At 36.8% G+C, this 22,200-nt stretch overlaps 1 protein-coding gene across 2 annotated transcripts in view; it reads left to right on the top strand.

Annotated features, from left to right (window-relative positions):
- The window catches only part of UBE2G1 (ubiquitin conjugating enzyme E2 G1), an 87,592-nt gene that overhangs the window by 27,244 nt on the left and 38,148 nt on the right, over positions 1 to 22,200 (top strand). The gene's annotated exons all lie outside the window — the stretch shown is intronic.

Raw genomic sequence — 22,200 nt, 5'->3', positions numbered from 1 at the left:
TGGTGTCTTGGAGGCCAGGCTTCCCAGGCAGAGAGGCTCTGAGGTGGGAGGAAGGGCCTGGTTTGTCAGTAGACAGCAAGATGGGGTTGGCAGTACGGTCTTTATAGGTAAGGACTTTGGGTTTTATGCTGAGACAGACCATTACAAGGTTTTCAGCATAAGAGTTTACATGATTGGATATACATTTTAACAGGATCACACTTGACTTGTGATGCTTACTATATAGACCGCAGGGAGACAAGGACAGAAAGTCATGAGACTTGAGCAGTAAATCAGAAGAGATAGGACATTCCCTTGGACCAGGATGGTGGCAATGGAGATGATAAATTGTTGAGTTTGGGGATGTATTTGCTAAATAGAGTGGTCAGGATTTATGATGAGCTAGATTTTAGGTGGAGTGGGGTGTGTGTGTGTGTGTGTGTGTGTGTGAGAGAGAGAGAGAGAGAGAGAGAAAGTATCCAGGATGACTTCAGTTTTTAGCCTAGCAGCTGAAAGAATGGAGTTGTTATTAACTGCAGTGGAAAAGACTGCAGGACAAGATGGAGGGATTACAAGGGGCTCAGTTCTGAATGTACCGATTTTGATTGGGGTTCCTTTATCTTTCCTTCAGGGAACCTCAGCCCATCATAAAATCTGTACTAGTTTGTACCCCAATTTTAAACCAGGTTCACCTTTCATAGAAGGTATGAGCAGCATGTGCTTTCGTTTCCCTGAATGGTTCCTGAGGGTTAAGCTGCTGGTCTGCCTGAAGTGCAAAAGTAAAACTTAGGTTTAGGGGAGTAAGATGACTTATATTGACTGAAAGTTGCTTTATTTTTGACCCAGAAAATTTTTAAAAATTATTTGCTTATTTTTTAAATCCTATTTTGCATTTAACTTTTCTAATACATCTGAAACTAATGTGACAAACATATGTGACAATATTTTTGTTACAATTAGTTTTCCTAGTAAGTGTTCAATAACTCACTATTTGCCATATATATTGATATTTTCATTATTTTATCTTATTAAGGTGGTTTATTTCCCTGCTGATTTTCAAAAATAGGTATTTGTTTATCTAATAACATGTTTACTTACCTATTTCTCCTTTCCTATTTTAAAATTATGAATTATTTTGAGTATACCAGAAAACTGCTGTGGCAAACAGTAATGTACCCACATTCTAAAATAGCAAATAATAACATTTTGTTGTATTTGCTTCTGATATTTTTAAGTAAAATTTGTAGTAATTTACAAAAATCACTCCTCAGTTCCATTCTCTACTTTCTCTTCTCCTCTTGAGCTAATCATTTTTGAAGCTAATATGTATCTGTGTGTTTATAACTTTATATGCATGTATAAATAAAATTTTACTTAGTATTTTGTGAGTTTTAAGATACTACAAATATCATATAGTTTACACTATATATTTTATCAGTATCTTTTACAAGTCGCTTTTTTATTTAATATAACTTTTAGTCTATCTTAATACTTATAGACCTTATTTAACTACTGTAGAGTATTTCTGCATATGAGTGACAATTGACATCTTTATATTGATGAATATTTAAATTGTTTGCATATTTACGTACCATCTTTCGTGTCATTTTCGGCATATAACTGGAATGTAGAATGTCTAATTTTAAAAATTTAATGAGTTTGTATTTTAGAATTAAGTTTAAACCATTTAAATTTATAGTAATAACTTAATATATTTGAATTTATTTTCCCACCTTCTTTTCCTTTCTGCCCATATGATCTTTCTTGCTCCTCCCTCTCCACTCTGTGTCTCTTTTCATCTCTTTTTTGTCCATTCTTGACTGTGCTGGATTGTTTTCTTCATTGCTTTTTATTTGTTTGTGTTTTCTTAGCTGATTTGGAAGGTTTAGATTTCATTTGACAAGATTGGTTTCCAAGGTGGCTCAGTGGTAAAAGAATCTGTCTGTCAATGCAGGAGCCAAAAGAGACTCAGGTTCCACCCCTGGGTTGGGAAGATCCCCTGAAGGAGGGCATGGCAACCCACTCCAGTTATTCTTCCCTGGAGAATCCCATGAACAGAGGAGCCTGGCAGACTACAGTCTGTGGGATCACAAAGAGTCAGCACAAGCGCAATTTGACATTAAATCACTTTAGATGGTGACTGCAGCCATGAAATTAAAAGACGCTTACCCCTTGGAAGGAAACTTATGGCCAACCTAGATAGCATATTCAAAAGCAGAGACATTACTTTGCCAACAGAGGTTTGTCTAGGCAAGGCTGTGGTTTTTCCAGTAGTCATGTGTGGATGTGAGAGTTGGACTGTGAAGAAATCTGAGTGCCGAAGAACTGATGCTTTTGAACTGTGGTTTTGGAGAAGACTCTTGAGAGTCCCTGGGACTGCAAGGAGCTCCAACCAGTGCATTCTAAAGGAGATCAGTCCTGGGTGTTCTCTGGAGGGAATGATGTTAAAGCTGAAACTCCAGTACTTTGGCCACCTCATGCGAAGAGTTGACTCATTGGAAAAGACTCTGATGCTGGGAGGGATTGGGGGCAGGAGGAGAAGGGGAAGACAGAGGATGAGATGGCTGGATGGCATCACTGACTCCATGGATGTGAGTCTGGGTGAACTCCAGGAGTTGGTGATGGACAGGGAGGCCGGGCGTGCTGCAATTCATGGGGTCACAAAGAGTTGGACACGACTGAGCGACTGAAGTGAACTGAACTGAAAGAAGCCATATAGACATCATATATGATCAGTTTATCATATATGATCAGGAATTCAGTGAAGAGTGTGGCTCAGCTGGTAAAGAATCCTCCTGCAATGCAGGAGACCTGGGTTCAATCCCAGGGTTGGGAAGATCCCTTGGAGAAGGGAAAGGTTACCCGCTCTAGTATTCTGGCCTGGAGAATTCCATGGACTGTATAATCCATGGGGTCGCAAAGAGTCAGACACAACTGAGCGACTCTCACTTTCAGTAAAGTGTATGGCTTAGAGACATAAACTGGGGAACCGTTGGTGTGTAGATTGTGTAGAAACCATGAAACTTGGATAGGGTCAGTAAGAGAAGGGGATTAAGGACCAAGTTTTGGGGCACACCAGCACTAAAAAGTCAGAGAAATTATCAGAAACTAGGGAAGGAGAGTGAGGGAGAGTGGTCAGGGAGGTAAGTGGAAAACCAAAATATGGTGGCCTTATAAGCCAAGTTAAGACATTTTAGGAAGGAGGAAGATCAGCTGTGTCAAGTAGGAGATCAAGTGAGACAAGGCTTGATAAATGACTAGTAGAGGTGAGTGGAGACTTTGCAAAGGACAGTTTCAGTGCCAGTGGTGGGGCAAAAGCCAAACGGGTGTGAACTTGAGTGAACAGAAGGGGAGGAACTGGAGACCAGGAGTGCAGATAACGCCTAAAAGTTGTGTTCCTAAACTGGGGGAGCAGAGAAATGGGACAGTAACTGGAGCAAGCGTGGGCTTTTTTTTGTGTGTTTGTAAAGCTTGGAAATGATTGCATGTATGTTGATGGGATTGAATTCAGTAGAGGGAAGAACTGATGACACAGGAGAGGTTAGGAATTTCTTCAGCAATGTCTGAGTCGGGGAAATTAGATGGGATCTAATTACTGCCCAGTTTGGAAGCCTTAGCTAGGAGGATGAGCAGCTAGCTCATCAGAGTTAACACCAGAGACGGTGGAGTAATGAGTCCATGGGAAGATATTCCGGGAAGAGGGTGGGTTTGTATACAATGTGGAAAATTTTAGTACTTATCTCATAGGATTTTTGTGAGTATTCAGTAGGTTAATACTTGTAAAGGGATGATTATAGAACATAGCAAAGTACTTGATAATTGTTGACTAGTATCATCACTTGTACAGGTAACTGTAAACTAGTGTGTGAAATTGTTAAGGTTGTAATATTTGTTTATAAAGTCACAGGGTTATTTACTTGACCAGTTAATTTAAATCTCTTGTGTTTAAGAGGGACCATGTCTATAGGGTCCATCTCTAAATATTTATTTTATATCTTAGAATATTGTTGTCCAATGTTGAACATTCAGTTAGCAAATGATGGATGCTCAAAACATAATTTTATGTTTTTATACTTTATAATTTTATAAATACAAAAATAATTTAGGGGCAAAGATGTTGGGGTTAGGTGCAAACCCTAATTCTGGAAGTTGGGTTGGGGTTAGTACTTATCCTATGAGATAAGTACTAAAATTTTCCACATTGTGTACAAATCCACCCTCTTCCTGAATATCTTCCCATGGACTCATTACTCCACCTTCTCTTGTGTTACTCTGATGAGCTGGCTGCCCATGCTCCTAGCTAAGGCTTCCAAACTGGGCAGCACCTTTAGGGTGCTTAGGGTTCCAAACCCTAACTTAGGGAAGTTCCAAACCCTAACTTAGGGAAGTTATAAACACCTAAGTGTTGGGGTTAGGTGCAAACCCTAATTCCGAAAATTCTGGCTGTTCATTTGAGCTAGATGGATCAGTTCAATAATTTCTGGTTATGCTGTCGTTTCTTTGCAAAGATGCTGGCCACTAGAGGTGCTACTCACACAGAATATTAATTTAAAGCACATCCCAGAAAGACAGAATTTTCATAGTTCTAATCAGAAACATTGTAATTTTATGTTATAGTTTTGAAAGTGGTACGCTTTCTTTAATATGTGGGTAAAAGTCCCTTTATCAAAACTGTCAAATAGAAAAATCCTTTTTATATTTTGGTTAGAAGTTACAGAGAAATAATATATATTTATATAAATTGTAATCACAATTTTAGGACTGATCGTAAAGCTGGGGCAGATAATCTAGGAATATTAGAGGGAGAACTGGATCCTGGAGATGCTTGGGAAATCTACTCAGACTCTCACCTGGCTTTAATTATGTTAATATTTTGAAAATGAGACGGAGTATGCTTAAAACAGACAAGTACATCAGTATCATTTTAGAGTGATATGGGGGTGAAAGGTTAAAAAAGGAGATAAGGAAGTCTGATCAGTGAACCCAGAGCTGCTTTTTAGAGGCAGGGTTTCTGTGATGGAGAAACAGATCTTGGCATATAGAACCCCAGATTCTGACCAGATTGTTGTGTAACAAGTAATAGAGCTACGATACATAGATTGGGAAAGACAAGACCTAGAATGTAAAAACTTTTAGAAGGCTTTTAACTGATCTGGCAAAGAGAGGAAGTTAAAGGAAGTTAAAGATTTAAATCAAGAGCCAGTAATTGGTAAGAATTTAAAATTTACTGTTTGAAACACCTTTGTACCTAAATTATTTTTGTATTTATAAAATTATAAAGTATAAAAACATAAAATTATGCTTTGAGCATCCATCATTTGCTAACTGAATGTTCAACATTGGACAGTATTCTAAGATATAAAATAAATATTTAGACATGGACCTTGTAGTCAATAAAACCATATCAAGGAAGTAATATACCATAAGAAAAAGTTATTGTGCTCTAGGTTTTTATAAGAGGAAGAGGGTACCTTCAGTTAAAAAGAGTTCATGGAGGAAGTAGCATTAGGTAATGGCTCTTGAAAATGGAAGATAGAAATGTTGATGAGAATATTTTAGGTAACAGAACATATAATAATGATAGGAAAGAGTTGGTAGTGTATTAGATAGGAAATAGTAGTCCTATAAATAGTTCAGGTTAAAATTAAATCCAAGTAAATGTCTCAGAGCAGTTTTTTCCCCGTTCTTCTTTCTTTTAATCCACCACTGAATCCTTTGCAAGTTTGTGGGTGAGGTGGGTAGGAAGTGGAAAAGGGTTGAGAGGGTGAAGCAGAAAGCTATGGTAACCATTTAAAGAAGTTACTTTTTTTTAATTATGAAAGAGTATGCTTGAAAAGCATAGGAATATAGAAGTGAAGAAAAAAACTGTAAGCAGTGAGAAAAATACTGTGGCCAATTCATGTTCTTAGTTTTTAAAATTAAAATTAGTTTTGTTAAAAATTGCAACAAGACAGAAAAAGTCAAATTTTCTTGGAATAGTATTTCTTAGATTTCTTAAAAACAAATGAGCCTCCTTTGTGTTTTCTATGTTATCTCTTTCTGAAACTTATGTTAATGGGATGATAGACTTGTTGATGTTGGAAGAGTAAGGTGAACAGTGGGAAGAAAAGTAGGAGATGCAGTCAGACAGCTAAAGGGGAGGATGTGGGCTATTATAAGGACATGGGCCTCTGCTCTAAGTGAGGTGGAGAGCTGAGAAGGGTTTTCAGCAGGGGAGAGAAATGATCTGACTCTTACTGTAGCAGGCTCACTCTGACACAAGACTGCAGCTCAGCCTTTCTGAATAAGAGATGGGATTATTCAGAATTGCAGTTAGAATAGTTTTAGCAGCTAGAAAAATTTTTCTACAATTCAGATGATTTTATAGCTGTATTTTTTTAGCCCAAACTTAAAAATATTTTTCTTTTTGTGTGTATTTTAAGTAAAATTTTAGTGTTTTAGTTTTCAATAGCTTATATTAATTTTATCAGTTAATAATGGTTGTATATTTAACATATACTTTAGTGAAAGTACATTTTCTTGATATTTCACAGTTAACACTTTTGTATTGAGATGATTATTTTTACAAATTCTACAAACTTGTTAAAAGTTCTGAACAGTTTAAAATGCAAATATTAATGCTGGTATTTTGATATTAAGTGAAAAAACACTGGCATCTTTTTGCTCTAGAGTCATTTTGTCAGGTTTTACTCACCACTGTCCCTCATCCTGCCCTTCAGTACTTTGCAGTTTTGATTGAGTGCATTGCATTGAATTTATAGATTGATTAAGGGTGGTTGGACAAGAACAAAAATCTGGCTTCCCATGTAATCCCAGCTTTCAGTGGGCATTTTATTTATTTTTAAGACTAGCTCAACATTTTTCTGTTAGACTTGAGTTGCTTATGGGTACAGGATTATTTTTCCACGTTTTAAAATTAGTTTATATTTATACATGTATAAGAAAGCTGTTATTTATTTAATTTTGTAATTGCCCTCTTTGTTTAGTTTTTCATTTGGTTTTGTTAGTTTTCCTAGCTATACAATAATCATATTCAAATCTCCTCTTTAAATATATTTTTGAACCTGAATACATTGCTTAATTTTTCTAAAACTTTGCTAAATGTTTTACTATTATTTATTAATAATAGCTTTTTTAAAATATAAATGTTATATGCTTTCATTTTTATTTTTCTTTCCTCAAAAAAAATGAGTGATTTTTTTTTTTAATGAATTTTATTATTACTCATCTTCAATTACTTTCATAATAGCTGTCATGGCAAGCATCCTTGTTTTGTTACTAGACTTCAGTGAGACTACTTCTAATTTTTGCCTTACAGGCTTAATGTATTATGTGTGTATGTAAAATCTTTATCATAATATGTGTATTATGTGGTATGTCTTTCTTCAAAATATTGGTACTATATCCACCTCTATTTTATTGGGATTCTCTTTAAGACTTTTAATTGGGAGTGTATATTGCACTTTTAAAAAAATAGCTGCATTTCTTTTATTTTTAAAACTTTTTTGGCCTTGCCTTGAGGCATGCAGGATCTTAGTTCCTTGACCAGGGATTGAACTTGCACCCTTTGCAGTGGAAGCACCAAGTCTTCACCAGTGGACTGCCAGGGAACTCTCTGTATTGTCATTTTATGAAAAAATGTCAACAATAAAAATGAATGCCCTTTCTCACTTGATCTCAATGTGATGTTAGCTCAAAAGATTGAGCCTCTGTTGTATTTGTGGAAGAGTGACACACCCTTTAAGTTCATTGTTGGATTGTATTTGTTCTGTTGTTTTGTCACCCAGTTGTGTCTGACTCTTTGTGACCCCATGGACTGCAGCACGTTCTGTCCCTGGTTATCTCCCAGAGTTTGCCTAAGTTCATGTTCATTGCATCAGTGATGCCATCCAGCCATCTCATCCTCTGATGCCCTCTTCTCCTTCTGCCCTCAGTCTTTCCCAGTGTTGGGGACTTTTCCAGTGAGTCGTCTGTTTGCATCAGATGACCAAAATACTGGAACTTCAGCTTCATCATCAGTCTTCTAGTGAATATTCAGGGTTGATCTCCTTTAAGATTGACTGGTTTGATCTCCTTGCTGTCCAAGAGACTTTCAGGAGCCTTCTCCAGCACCACAGTTGGAAGGCATCAGTTCTTTGGTGCTCTGACTTTTTTATGGTCCAGGTCTCAAAACCACTGGGAGACATGACCACTGGGAAGACCATAGCCTTGACTATACGGACCTTCGTCGGCAGAGTACTGTTTCTGCTTTTCAACACTGTCTAGGTTTGTCAAAGCTTTCCTGCCAAGAGGCAGTTGTCTCCTGACTTTGTGGCTGCAGTCACCATCCGCAGTGATTTTGGAGCCCAAGATGAGGAAATCTGTCACTACTTCCACCTTTTCTTCCCTTTCTGTTTGCCATGCAGTAATGGGGAAGGGGGTGGATGCCATGATCTTAGTTTTTTAATATTTAGTCTTAAGCCAGTTCTTTATCTCTACTCATCACCCTCATCAAAAGGCCCTCTAGTTCCTCTTTGCTTTCTGCCATTCGAGTGTATCATCTGCATATCTGAAGTTGTAGATGTTTCTCCCACCTATCTTGATTTCAGCTTGTAACTTAACCCAGCCCAGTATTTCTCATGATGTGCTCAGCATATAGGTTAAACTGAGTAACAGCTGACAGCCCTATTACAATCTTTTCTCAATCTTGAACCAATCAGTTGTTCCATATAGGGTTCTAACTGTTGCTTCTTGTATTTACTAGTATTTTATTTTAGAAAGGCTGTATAGCATACAAGTTACGTGCCCTAGCCTCTCTTTTATCTAACTAATCTGGGTCTGTTTCCTCAGCTGTAAAGTGGAGATAACAAATACTTCTCAGCTCATAGGCAGGTAATGATAATCACTCAGTAGGCACTAGTACTAATGTGATGGATGCACAGGTGTTTAAACTACTTGGTCCCTTCCGTGGCTGTTACCCTTCCTGCCTGTGATCTGGCCAACTAACAGGGTACTGTGTGGCAAAAAAGAGGGGCTCTAGGAGGATTCCTACATAGCCAAGGTCTGGCATGCTTCTGATGGGTTAGTGACTGTTCTGGACCTGCTGTTAAATATTTGGTTCTCCAGCTCATCAGATTGCTTTGAGAGTAAATGAGTTGATTTATGTAATTGCCCATCAGAGACCAGTGTTTAGGATATAGTAAATACTATGTTAGTGTTTGCTGTTCAGAATTTTTGTCAGAGTATCCTTTGTGCTGTCTGTGCACAATTGGTTCCATGAAATGTAGAAAACTTTCGTTTCTCAATCAGTTCAGTTCAGTCGTTCAGTCGTGTCTGACTCTTTGTGACCCCATGGACTGCAGCACGCCAGGCCTCCCTGTCCATCACCAACTCCCAGAGTTTCTGGATATACTTTAATAAAGGAATTACCTTTCACATTTTTACAGTGAACATGTCTAGTACTGGTAGAATGGTTGGAGAGATAACTTACTCAGTTCTTTGAAGGTTATTGAGGTATTTACTTTCTAATTCTACTTGATTCCAATTGACAATTTGTATTTTCCAAGAAAACCATTTATTTTATCTACATTTTAACATTTAGTAACTTAAAAATTTACTGGAAGCTTCTTTTGGTTTCCTCTATCATTTTATTCCTTTTTCAGTTTTAATTTTATATATTTGTTTTTTTAGTCTAGCTAATGGTTTGTTTGGAATTTTTCTTCCCTTCAAAATGCAGTTCCTAGGTTTTAGAGTTAAACTTACTAGCTTCTGTTTTCTAATTGAGTAACTTATAAATTTCTTTAATTACTTCTGCTTTTTAAAATTGAAGTATAATTGATATACAGTACTTTCTGCTGTACAGCAAAGTGACTCAGTTATACACACACACAGACATTTTTGTTTATGTTCTTTTCCATTATGATTTATCCCATAATGGCAGTCGTGTCCCACTCTTTGCAACCCCATGGGGTGTAGCCCACCAGGCTCCATGGGATTTCCCAGGCAAGAATACTGAAGTGGGTTGCCATTCCCTTCCCCAGGGGATCTTCCCCACCCAGAGATCGAACCCAGGTCTCCTGCACTGCAAGCAGATTCTTTATCACTGAGCCACTACGGTTCTATACAATAGCATCCTGTTATTCATACATTCTATACGAAACTGGTTTCATCTACTAACTCCCAAACTCCTAGTTATCCTCCTCCTTTCCTTCTCTCTGTTCTTTTTTTTTTTTTTAGTTCTATTTACTTTCTAACCTTGAATGCTTATTATTTAATTTTAATTCTTCATCGGTTGATAGGATTTATTTAGTCTGTGGATCTTCCTCTTGAGTATAGCTTTGTGTATCAAAGGTTTTTTTTTTTAATATAGGTATTTTTATAGTTGTTATTAGATAATCTGTATTAATTTTAATATCCATCTTTGAATGGAGTAGTTTAGGGAGAGACAGTACATAAATGGTCAAGTCTCTTCCCCTTAGTGGAAGAGACTTGACAGTTTGTTTCATTTTCAGATTTCATGGTCTCTATTGTTTCTACCTTTGTAAATTTTTACATGTTACGGTCTAATTAGATGATCAGTTTTTATAAACTGTTACATAGGAATTTGATCACATCATATGTTCACCTGTTTAATCTGTTTGATTTTTAAGAACTGAAATGGTGATTGCCTTCTACTATGTATCCATGTATATGTGTATATGATGTTGGGAATGAGAGAGAGAAGGTTTGGTGTATATAGTTTTATATCTTCTTTATAGATTGTAATCTTGAGCATTCTGAAAAATGACCATTTTTGCTACCTTAATGTTCTACTTTGAATCCAGTTGATGAGTGTTTATACTTGTCTGTTATACTTCTGTCTAACCTTTTAATGTTAACCTCTCCAAGTTCTTGTTTTAGATTTGTCTCATGTAGACTTCATGTAGTTGGATAAAGAAAGGTTTGTTTTTTAAGACCCAATCTGAGATGCTTTTAATCATTTACTTTAATTGTTGTATGTTTGGTTTTGCTTCTTTAATATTGTTCATTGCCTATCTTTTTGTTTAGTTTTCTTTTTTCTTCCTTAAACTACATGGCTTCTTTTCTTTCCTCTCTCTCATTTTGGCAGTTATATACTGTATTTTATTATGTCTGAGGTACTGTTGATTGTAGGATGCCTTATTTAGACAACCATTAACATGGTTAAACTCTGTCAAAGAAACTGTGACATGACATTGATTGTAATATGCATGCTGATTTCAGATATTCTAAAATGTGAAAAAATAAAGTACATCTTAGGCTAGATGAAATATGGTAGTTTATAGTTCTGTGGCTATTATAAAGCTGTAGCTTTAATATACTTAAATTTATTATGTTTATCAAATAGCCTTTTCTGTTTGAGGAATGGTTGTTTAAATGCTCTATTCTCAGGATTCTTGTATGTTTAAAAATGTTGGTGGCTTTCACAAATGAAGTTATATTTTGGCTGGTTATAGAATTTTTGAGCTATGTTACCTTCCCCTTAATACCCAGTAGACATTACTCCATTATCTTCTGGCATCTCGGATTACTCTAGAGAAGTCTGGGGCCAGCCTGACTTTTTTTTTCCCTTTGTAGGTGACCTACTTCTGCCTGGGTATTGGTAGAATTCTTTCTTTATCCTTGAAGTTCAGTAACTTCATCAGGATATATCTCGGTCTTGGTGTGATTCTCTATTACATTTTCCTGTTACATGGTAAGCCATTTCAATCTGTGACTCAGGAATATTTTCATATATATTTTGTAATATGCTTTCATTTTTATTTTTCTTTCCTCAAAGGACATCAGTTTTATCATTGTGCACCTTCATTTCCTGTCTTTTGTATTATTTTTCTAAATGCTTCCTTTGTTCTCTTCTGCTGTGTTCTAGGAAATTTTCTTGAGATTATCTTTCATTTCATAAATTTGTTTTTATCAATATCAGGTCTGCTACTTCCTTTATACGACGGAGTTTTCATTGTGCCAGTGGCTTGTGTACTTGATTCAGTTTTATTTATTTATGTCTGTGAGCTACCCTTGCAACTTGTCTCGTTTATTTCCCTCTTTAAAAAAGCCTTTACTTCTTGTGGTAAAAGTAAGTAAAACCACATTGTTTTTTGAGAAGATGGATGGGTAAAACCAGTTGCAAAGTGGCTAACATCAAAATTTATTCTCAACACAAAAAACAAGTGATTAGTGAAATTGTTTTATCAAGACATGCTGTTAAATGAGCTTTATTAATGGCATGAAATATGGAAAAAGCATTATTCATTTGCAGGCTCAAAGACGTTTCTTTTTGGGGTTGGATAAGCTTCTTTTGTGCTCAGTAGAAATCTGTTTTACCATGTGTGCTTTTGTGTGTGTGAGGGAAAAGTGTTCGAGGATTTTTCTTATTAATCATTGAAAATCTGTTGAAGATGTTTTTCTTCCGTCAGTGAGTTGTAATGTAGACTAGAAAAAGATTCACTGAAGAAGGAGATCATGACTGACAGGCTCTGTCGTCTGCATGTGCCACAGTGAAGACCTGCTGCGTGAATGTTTCGGGAATGCTAACTTGCTCATTGTTTTATTCTGAAGAAGTGAAGGTGATCAACAGTGTGCCCCTTGATCTCCATTTGGGGTTGAAGGAAACAGTGAAAATTGGGAATATGTGCAAATTGTGATTACTCGAGCATGAGTCACTGTGACTTATTAAGAAAATGTACAAGACTTGTTCACTTTCAAGTGTCTGTTGTTTAGAGTAGGTTCTCCCCCCACCCCTTTTTAAAAAAAATTGCAGCTGAGATACCAGCATTTTCATTGTTACTGTTGATGTTAACAAAGGTTATTTTAATTATTTCAGTGGACTTGCACAGTCAGTATGACTCAGTATGCTAGCAACATACTCAGTATTGTGAATGACTTTACTACTTCAGAGTCTGCTGCTGCTGCTAAGTCGCTTCAGTCGTGTCCGACTCTGTGCGACCTCATAGACGGCAGCCCACCAGGCTCCCCCGTCCCTGGGATTCTCCAGGCAAGAATACTGGAGTGGGTTGCCATTTCCTTCTCCAATGCATGAAAGGGAAAAGTGAAAGTGAAGTCGCTCAATCGTGTCCGACTCTTAGCGACCCCATGGACTGCAGCCTACCAGGCTCCTCCACCCATGGGATTTTCCAGGCAAGAGTACTGGAGTGGGGTGCCATTGCCTTCTCCACTTCAGAGTCTAAATCATAGCTTATCCTTATAATTGAAATTATCAAAACATCTTAAAGGTTCCAGACTGTTGTGCTTGATTGCCAATAGTGTGGTATCTTCATAAAATGATACATATGTTTTAACTAATCTATTCATTCAAATTTACAGAGGATCTGCTACATGTCAGGAACTGCTACATGTCAGGAACTGTAACAGATGCTGGACTACAGCAGTAAACAGATAAGAATCCATGTTCTTTTAGAGCATGCATTCTCATGGAAATGGGAGAGATAAATTTAAGAGAAAGTTGTATGCTCTGGGAGAAGTAAAATGGAATAAAGTAGGAAGTATGAAGAATAAAAGGGGATAATAATATAATAAGGAATAAGGGGGTAAAATAGGGAATACAGCATAAGAGTGTGGGGATTATGATTTAAATTAGATGACGTTTGAGTAATTGAATTAGCTGAGGATGGGAATTGTCCAGAGGCTACAGCAAACACAAAGGCCTTGAAGTGGAGATAGACTTGAATGTCGAGGAAGACAAGGAGAGCAGTTAGCCAAATGAACGTAGAAAGTTGGATAATTCTAAAGGACCTTTTAGGCCGTTATGCAGGCTGTTCATTAGCCTGACCCAGAACTCAAAGCCGTTGGAGTTGTGACATGATCAGAATTCACAGTTCAACAGGACCCTCTGGATGCTGGGTTGAGAATAGACGAAGGAGATGCCTCACAGTGCCCTGGTAAACGCTCTTAAGTAAACATTTATAACTGAACTGAAAACGTCATCAATGATATCCCTATTTTATTTTCCCTTTTTATAAGGAGAAAGAAATGTTATTTATGTCCCACTAGATCCGTTTCATGACTGTGTAACTTATAGCTGAAAAACACTGCTAAATGAGACACAGCCTCTGCCTTGGTGGGAAGGAAGTAGAAGTAGGGTGTTGCATATTAAAGGAAAATGAACAAAGTATAAAATGGAAAAGAATGAAAACATAAAATCAGTACTCTATCAACACTTAGCTTAAAAAATCAAGTAATCAAATATCAGTGATACAAAAGGCCTAATAATGAAGAGCCCCACTCCCCCAGAGGCAACTACTTTGAAAGAAACTTTTCTGGTTCAGATTTCCTGGGGCTTAACTCCATGTTCTAAATAATATGCTTATAGTGTTTATTTTTTGGTTTATCAACTTTAGACATTCTCTGTTGACTTCTTGCTATGACAGATGTTTTCAGTCCCACTTCTCACTACTGACCTTCCTCGTACGACGGTCACAGAACTGGCGCCTCTCTGGGGTTCTGCCCAGAAGATTAGCCTTCCTCGGCTGCTGCTCCCCCTCTGTGAGTATTCTGCTCGTCTCCCTCCACTGTGCCTAATCAGTTCACATTCCTCCATCCGTTCTCCATCTTTTCAGAACCATGGGCAATCCACCTAGGTATTTTTAAAATATCTTTAAAAAGTATATTTTTTACTATAAAACTAAACAAAAAGTTATTTTTAAATTTCTTTAGAGAAGTTTATTCAGTTAAGTGAAGGAGAAAGGATAAACACTTGCTCACGCTGGCACCTTGAGCTGGAAACTAGAGGTAGAGGTTTAGGTCAAATTTTTTGGCCTCATTTTTTAAAATACATGTAGTGTATGTGTTTTTAAGAGATATACTTAATAATATTTTATTTTTCAAAAACAAATTATAAATATTTTCCTGTCAAAATTGATATTTAGCATTCTTTCATATGTAAATATCGTAGGATTCCCCAAATTTTTGACTTTAGGTTATTTTTGTGTTACAAATTATTTAAATTATAGCTAATGCTGCTGTGGATTTTCCTTATGAATAAATGTTTATACATAGTCTTTTTATTATTTCTCTTAGGATAAATATATAGATGTGGTCATTGCTGAATCAAAGAAGATAAATGTTTTTGGGGTTTTTTTTTTTTTCTGTTTTGTTGGGATAGGATAGATATACAGTGCTGTGTACGTTTAAGGTATATAGCATAATGACTTACTATGTTGTGAAATGCTTACTACGGTAAAATAGCATTCATCATGTTGCACAGTTACTCCAGTTTCTTTTCCGCTTGTGACGAGGACTTTCAGGGCTTACTGTCTTACATCTGTCAGAAGTATAGCACACAGCAGTGCTAGCTGCAGTCGCTGTGTGGTGCGTTACACCCCAGGTCTTAGTTTATCTTGTAACTGGAAGTTTGTGTCTTTTTGAGGTTCTTAACAAATGTCACCTAGAAGGTAATAGTCCCACTATCACTGTATTAAAATTCCATTTTTTGCTGTGTTGTTACTATTAGAGACTTCTAAAAAAGGTTTGATTCTGCTGGGTAAAAAGAATATTTTTATTTAAAAAACTTCCAATAAAATTGAACGCTTCTTGACAGTTTTGAATTGTATGTGTGGGAGAGAAGGAGAGGCTTGTTTTAAAGGTTTGTAAGAGTAGTTCTTTGTCTTTTTCTTTTTTTGACCACACTGAGTGGCTTGCAGGATCTTAGTTCCCCAACCAGGGATTGAACCCAGGCCCTGGAAGTGAAAAGTGTGGAGTCCTGACCATTGGACCACTGGGGAATTACCAGTGCCTTTGTAAATTTTTATGGCGCTCTTTTTCAGTTGTCCAATTAATTAGGCTTTCTTTGTGTTTTCTTTGACACTTAGAATATTTCCTGTTCCTAAAATCAGACAAGACTGGAAAATTTGAAGATAGCTCTGAAATGGGTGGGGTTGGGGGGAGAAACTTTTGAAAACAATCGATTAGAAACACTTGGCCTTCAGCTTGTATTGAGAAAAATCTATCATGATTTAGATTTCAAATTGTTGCTGCTTCTAAATATGATCAGTTGCCTTGTGCTATAAAATGTTAAATTATTAAATCTGTCCATCAAAGGACAGTATATATATGAGATGTTATTAGTACTAGTAACTCTGTGCTTGGGTAATCTGGCTAAACTAGTCTTTCCACAAAGGGCATAATGCTTAAGCTTTCTTTTAGTGAGTCATGGAATGTTACCAGGGAATTTGTCACTATTTGGCATAATTCCATTAGGAACTTAGGCTGGCAATAGTTTAGTCCTTTTTGGGGAAAAATTAATTTCATTTTAGACAGAAAGAACTTTACTGACTTTTTAAGCTATTTATAAGTAGCGTTGTAACATTTTATAAAACAAAATTAAAAAAAAAAAAAAAAAAGCCCTTAAAAAAGCCTAAATGGCAGTGGACCAGACTTCATAGTAAAAGTTATATTAGGAAAAGAAAGCTTGGTTTATGAATTGACTACAGCAGATAGATCAGTGCTATTTTTGAAGGAATCCCTATTTTCTGGGATTATTGAAATCCTTAATCATTATAAAAATGCCTTGAATTTTCATGACTCTTTAAGCTATAGAAATTCCTATTCATGAGCAGTGGATTAATTGGGGAGAGAGAAAGAGAGAAAATGTCAATCTCTTTTCACCCAAAAGCTATTACTTATGGTTTTGTTGTATTTTTTTCTTCCAACCTTTTTAATATATTTCATAATCCTGTGTTACTGTACTTAGTAATATAAATATTTCTCATTTTACTACACTGGTGTCTTCACTTTCATTTTTAATGTGGCACTAGAGCCCTGTGGGAGACCTGGGTTTGATCCCTGAGTTGGGAAGATCCCCTGGAGAAGGGAACTGCTACCCACTCCAGTATTCAGGCATGGAGAATTCCATGGACTGTATAGTCCATAAGGTCATAAAGAGTCGGACATGACTGAGCGACCTTCACTTTCGCAGCCCACCCAGTGGCAATCACATAATTTTTTGTTTATGTTTTGGAAAAGTTTAGTTAAATTCTAGTTTTTCACATAGGTGCTTAGATTTCCTTTATAAATTTGAGTAAATATATTACTGGTTTCAGAGTTGACTCAGATTCTTTACCTCAAGCAGATAACTGTAGCAGAAGGTGGTGGTTGGGGCGGGGAGCCAGTGACGTAGAGGAATGAAATTGGAAGCAAAGAAGCATCCTTTCATCTTGTTCCATCCTCTTCCCCTCTCTCCAGTAGTCTGGGTACAAGGCATTGAATTCAGATCACAATCTTTAGCTTTACTGTACTCTTGTTAGCTAAATATTTGTTAATTCTCTTGGCATTTATTATGCCCATCAGAGCTTTTTGATATGTGTAAGGTACTAAAGTGCTTTGCCCCAAAAACAAAAAATCAGTATATCAGTATTTTGAAGAACATAAAATAGTTGCAATGTGTATATTTATTTAAATAATTTGTGAAAAGTATTTCTATTTTTTTTTTTTTTTTTAATTTAAATGAAGACTAGTTTATCTTCCTGTTCTAGTTCTCAGTTGGGAGAACCAGACTAGCCGTTACTTTTCTAGTCTAGGCCTCAAGTTCCCACTCCATAAAAATGATGACTTGCAATTTGATATCCCTCACAAACCTATGAAGTCTGTTTTGTGATCCATTTGGAGTTGTTTTTCATATATATGTTGTTAACAGTGAGAATGAGGGTTTTGGCTTACTTGAACCTCACGCAGACTGAAATGGCCCTTCATTGAGGAGAAGCTTCACAGAAAACAAGGGAGAAGGGGTTCACACAAAGGCAAAGAAGGGCAGATTGGTTTCCAAAGGCCACATATTAAGGCAAGGATAGCAGATGTCTTTCATCTTGTGTTTTTTTGGCTGGAGTGACTCCTGAATACTGTATTAAGAAAATTTGGGTTCCATGATTGGTTGTTAATGGTTCCTTCATTGAGTGTGGATCACATCCAAGATGTGAGAGTGATTAAGAACAATGATATCCTCAATGTGTACATAGGGATCTGTCATACAAAGTGGTTAAGAGGATGACTGTTTCTATTTGAGGTGTTCCACGTTGATCTCATTTGTATATTTGGACTTTTTTGTGTTGTGATAAAATGCACATAACATAAAATTGATCATTAAAACCATTTTTAAGTGTATAGTTCGGTGGCATTAAGTTTATGCACACTGTTTAGTTACCATCACCACTGTTTCCAAAACCTTTTCATCATCTCCAATTGAAAAAACTCTGTACCCACTAAATAGTTTAACCCATTCTTGGCCTTCCACTGGCCCCTAGTAACCACCATTTTACTTTCTGTCTCTATGAGTTTGACTACTCCAGAAACCTTGTAAGAATCACAAATAATCTGTCCTTTTGTGTCTGGCTTGTCTCACCTTGATCTTTTCCAGATTCATCTGTATTGTAGCATATTTTCAGAATTTCTTTTTTTTTAAGGCTGATACTCCAGTGTATGTATATACTACATGTTGGTGTTCCCTTTCATTTTGGTTTTATTATCCAAGTAATTTTGTTGCCAAATCTAATGTCATGAAGATTTCCCTCTGTGTTTTCTCCTAAGAATTTTAGAGTTTTAGCTTTAGGTCTGTGATTCATTTTGAATTAATTTTTGCATCTGATGTGTGGAAAGAGTCCAGTTTCATTTTTCTGCATGTGGATATCCAGTTTTCCCCAACACCATTGGTTGGAAAGACTGCCCTTTCCGCATTGAATGGTCTTGACACCCTTGGCAAAAATCATTTGACTATGTATGCCAGGGTTTTTTTTTCCTGAGCTCTTATTTTATTCTGTTGATCTCTTTGTGTTTTTATGCCAGCACTGCACTGTTTTGATTATGACAGCTTTGTAATAAGTTTTGAAATTAGAAAATAGGAGTCCTCCAGGAACTTTGTTCTTCTTTAAGATTGTTTGAGGAAAAGATTCAGTTGTCCATAGGTTTCTCTCTTTTTGAAATTTAAAAGTTCTCAATCTGTTTCTAATGTTTGTCTTTTTTATTCTTAAACTGTATAGGCACATCTATAGAACAGTGTATTTTGTGTGTGATGTATGCAATATAAAACATGTTTGCTTTAAAGGGTTGTTATAAAGCAAGGTGTAGCTACTACCTCGGTGAAGAAATAGTTGTGTAAAGTTTTAAAAACAATTAAACTAAAGCATGGCCAATCAAGTGATTCTGTCAGCTGAAGTCAGAAAACAGAACTGTGTTTCTCAGGGTGTACTAGGAAGAATACTGCACTGGGGGTGTGTATGCAGGGAATTGGAGCCCTGGGGACACAATAGGACAGGATTTCCTAGAGCCTGGTGGTGTAGGGAGAGTAGGGAATCTTCGAGTGTCTAAATCTGAAAATACTAAATTTGTAGTTTGTTTTGTCCAGGATTAAGAGGGAATGGGATTAAGAGTAATGTAGCTAGAAAGCAGTGCCTATTAGAGCTGAGTCATAATGTAATAAGAATTGAAGCTATTTTGAAACAGAGTAACTTGATCTGGTTGAAACACTAATCACTACTTGTCAAAACACCAAGCTCTTTACATAATCAAAGTCAAGTGTGGTTGTGTATCCAGTTGGATAGCCTAGATTTAAATGTCATTTTGGCAAACTGTAATGATAAATACTTAACAATTATTAACTATGTTTAGTATGGTTCTTATTTAAAACTACATGGTTTATACTCAGGGTTCATATGCTTTAGCTTTTTTTGTAGAAGTTTTTGTTTCTTCCCTCCCCCAAATAAATGGCTCCCTTTGAACCTCTGAAATTACATTTGAGTGATAAGGACAAACAGAATTCATAACTGAAATGGGGCAAATTCACTAATAGAAAAATACTAGGGAGCACAGATGAGAAGGTTAATTTACATCCCTGATTTGGTGGGGTTTATAGGAGGATCTGGGGCTTCCTAAGTGGCACAGTGGTAAAGAATCCGCTTGCCAGTGCAGGAGGTGCAAGAGACGTGGGTTTGATCCCAGGGTTGGGAAGATCCCTTGGAGTAGGAAATGGCAACCTGCTCCAGTATTCTTGTCTGGAAAATCCCATGGACAGAGGAACCTGGTGGGCTACAGTCCATGGGGTTGCAAAGAGCACATCTTAGGTAAAGGTTTGAGGAGGTGTTTAAGGCATGATGGTGAGATATACCAGAAAGTGGATTAATAGCAATTTATCACTGCTGCTTCTACATAACCCACCTGTTATTCTCCTTTCTGGAAGAAAGCTTGGAATGGAACTGGAATAGCCTGCTGCTTAGATTTATTTTTTTCCCCTATGGCAAGGGTATGGGGCGGGGGATTGGGCCTACTTAGAGGACATAGAAGAATCAGAAATCACGCTTTTTAATATGCATTTGTGAGTTAGAACATCTTACATTTATGTTAACAATTCCAGTTTTTACTTTGTGCATTGCTGTTTTTGTGTCTGTAATGTAAATCTACTTATGTGCTGCTGCTGCTGCTAAGTCGCTTCAGTCGTGTCCGACTCTGTGCGACCCCATAGACGGCCGCCCACCAGGCTCCACCGTCCCTGGGATTCTCCAGGCAAGAACACTGGAGTGGGTTGCCCTTTCCTTCTCCAATGCATGAAAGTGAAAAGTGAAAGTGAAGTCGCTCAGTCGTGTCCGACTCTTAGTGACCCCATGGACTGCGGCCTACCAGGCTCCTCTGTCCATGGGATTTTCCAGGCAAGAGTACTGGAGTGGGGTGCCCACTGCCTTCTCCGATTCTGGTACATATCCCTCTTTATTTTAGTTACGCTATTGTAAAAATGATAAAGCTTTCTGATTCATTTTGAGCCTATGTCCAATATCAAAATCTGACAGCACAAAGAAATACTCTGGACCAATCCCAGTTATAGATGCCAATGTCTTCTAATACATTAAGGAAGAAACAGTCCCATGATTGTGGATCACTAATAATATATGTTGAAAATGCATTTGAAAAAATTTGGCTTCCATCCTTTACCCTTAAAAACAAACCAGGTTAGGGCTGGTCCAGTGGTTAGGACTTCATACTTCTTGTGCTTACCTGTTCTTTATTTATGAGGAAGACTATGAAAGGATTTTCTTCTTAGAGTACAAGTAAGCACAAGATGGATATGAATTTTCATAATTAAAAACTAAATTTGATTAAGCTATCAATCATTCAGGTTGATAATACACTGATATGTAGATTTTTTATTTTTAATGTGACAGAATTAAGGACACAGCAAGAGAATGTTTGACTTTTGCATGCTAGCATATAATAAGATCTGTATAATGAATCATTAGCTTCTTACTTAAGTAAATGATGAGAGTTTGACTGTTGTAAGTATCAGATGCATTTGGCCCTAAATATCACACAGTCTTGTAACTTTGTGTTTAGAGTTTATCCTGGAAATGAGATGGCAAGGGGACACCACATGGTTCAGTTAGTGTATTCTTCTAACCTTCATCAGATGGCGTATGTCACTGCATCTCATTTCTCTAAGAAATTGTTTTCTGTCATTCTTTGCAAGCCATTGGGATGCAGTTAAGTCAAACCATTAGTTAGCATAGGAAACATTTTCTATTCCTTAGAGGTCAGCTCTTTCCTTAGATTGCTTTAATAACTACTTAAACTTTCCATCTAGATGGACCATCTACTTATAGTCTTGGTGCTTCTTTCTTTTTCATTTTCTGGGTTTAAGTCCGTTTTTTTTTTTTTTTTTTTCCCTAAGTCCACTTGTTCCTTGTATTGTTTTAGGGATGTGTTCTTCATGCAGTTAGAAATAGTCTGTTTTACTGTCTCTCAGTCATTTTATCTGAGTTTTATTTAATTTTTGTTTTTTAAGTTTCTATCATAAGCTCGCTCAGTCGTGTCTGACTCTTTTGTGACCCCATGGACTGTACCCCTCCAGGCTTTTCTGTCCATGGGATTTCTCAGGCAAGAGTACCAGATTGGATTGCCATTTGCTTCTCTAGGGGATCTTCCTGACCCAGGGATCAAACCCGAATCTCTTGTGCCTTCTGCCTTGCAGCCAGATTCTTTATCTCCTGCCATTCACAAATGACTGGAGACTTTGAAATACTTTTGTGAACGTGTAGGCAAAGTTTACTTTTATTAAAGAAAAGGCTCATTGCCAATAAACTCTTATTTTCTCTTTACCTAAAACAAGCTTTCCAAATCATAAAAATCAGTATTATAGAAAATTTGGAGAAATGTAGGGAGTTTAATTTTTAATATTGGCATGCTTTCTTTCTATGTGTTCTGTAGGCAGTTTAGAAATTTATCTATGTGTATAAC

Source organism: Bos taurus, chromosome 19 (genome assembly GCF_002263795.3).
Source record: "Bos taurus isolate L1 Dominette 01449 registration number 42190680 breed Hereford chromosome 19, ARS-UCD2.0, whole genome shotgun sequence".
Taxonomy (NCBI): Eukaryota; Metazoa; Chordata; class Mammalia; order Artiodactyla; family Bovidae; genus Bos; species Bos taurus.
This window is presented reverse-complemented; position numbering and strand designations above follow the sequence as displayed.